This window comes from Dipodomys spectabilis, unplaced genomic scaffold (assembly GCF_019054845.1).
Source record: "Dipodomys spectabilis isolate Male_0828 unplaced genomic scaffold, ASM1905484v1 ptg000510l, whole genome shotgun sequence".
Taxonomy (NCBI): Eukaryota; Metazoa; Chordata; class Mammalia; order Rodentia; family Heteromyidae; genus Dipodomys; species Dipodomys spectabilis.
Genome location: NW_024871187.1, coordinates 201,421 through 202,868, shown reverse-complemented (window position 1 = coordinate 202,868; position 1,448 = coordinate 201,421). Strand labels below are relative to the sequence as shown.

The 1,448-nt window shown below is 35.8% G+C and overlaps 1 non-coding gene across 1 annotated transcript; it reads right to left on the bottom strand.

Annotated features, from left to right (window-relative positions):
• Positions 1 to 700: 700 nt before the first annotated feature.
• On the bottom strand, positions 701 to 807 carry LOC122099288. Its single transcript, XR_006145903.1, has one exon. It is a non-coding gene; the product is annotated as a U6 spliceosomal RNA (small nuclear RNA).
• Positions 808 to 1,448: the final 641 nt, after the last annotated feature.

Below are 1,448 nucleotides of genomic sequence, written 5' to 3'. Positions count from 1 at the left end.
TAAGCACATAAAATGTAATGCAGAGCTGGGAAGGTGGCCCAGTGGTAGAGCACTTTGAGGTGGATTTGTTCTCCTTAAGCAATTACTCCAGGAATAATAAACAGTGGAAGCTGAATGATGTTCATTCAGGTATTTCTTTAGAAATTAAACCAATCTTTATTGGGTATAAAGATCACTTACAATGTCATTACCTACACCCTTTTCATTTAAAAATATTTATATTCTGTAGCAATGTCATTGTTGTTATATATTATTGAAAATAAGAGAACCCATGGGACCTATGTTTCTTTGGAGTTGGCTTACTTCACTTAATAAATTTTTTTCCAAATCTTTCCATTTCCTAACAAATTGGGCAATGTCATTCTTTCTGATGGAGGTATAGAATGCAATTGTATATATAAATACCACATTTTCTTGATCCATTCATCTACTGAGGAGCATCTGGGTTGGTTCCACATCTTAGCTATGGTAAATAATGCTGCAATAAACATACTTGTGCTGGTAGTTTTAGTATGGTCTTGTTTGTGATCCTTTGGGTAAATGAACAAAAGTGGGATTGCTGGGTCATAGGGGAGCTTTATGTGGAGTCGTTTCAGGAAACTCCATACTTCTTTCCAAAGTGGTTGAAGAAGTTTACACTCCCACCAAGAATGCAGTAGGGTTCCCTTGTGGCCCCATCCCCTTCAGCATTTGTTGTTGTAAAAATATGGACTGCTTCATGAATTTGAAAGTCATCCATGTGTATGGGCCATGCTAATCTTTTTTGTATCATACTGATGTTAGTGTATGGGCTGCCGGATTAAGCACAGAACATTTTTTATATAGAAAGTGTAATTGATTTTCTTAAACTAGACAATTCCACAAAAAAGTAAGTTCAAAAGAATTTTCATGAAATTTTAGAATCATGCATTTCTTACACAAGCACATATTTTTGATGTTGGCATAATTTGTGGAGGGGAAGGGAAAGATGTTTAAATAGGGATACAGGTAGACCCATTGCAACGATGAAAGGAACTTCACAACTTTGGCACCTCTACTACTGCCATACCTGCAGATTGTAATTTGATTGCTTATTTTGAGGTAGCATCACAATGCCTGGGCCTGCTTGGACTGTGGTCATCCTAACACAATCAAAATACATTGCACCCAGCAAATGGTTAGAGTTTCCTGAAACTTCTTTTTTTTTTTTTGTCTGGGCTTGCCTGGAACTGAAATTCTCTAATCTCTGTTTTCTAAGTAGATACTATTACAGGTTTGAGTCACTTTATCCAGTAAAAGTATACAATTTCAAGATATCTTGATATTGCCTATATTTGTGCTTAACATATATAGCTAACCTTAATTTTCTCCCTCTTTTGTTTAATACTCTGAGTTGAAAACATTGACTTTCTTGCTATACATGGCTTTGTTTTGGGTGGAATCCCATCACAATCCAAAAAATCTCCCAA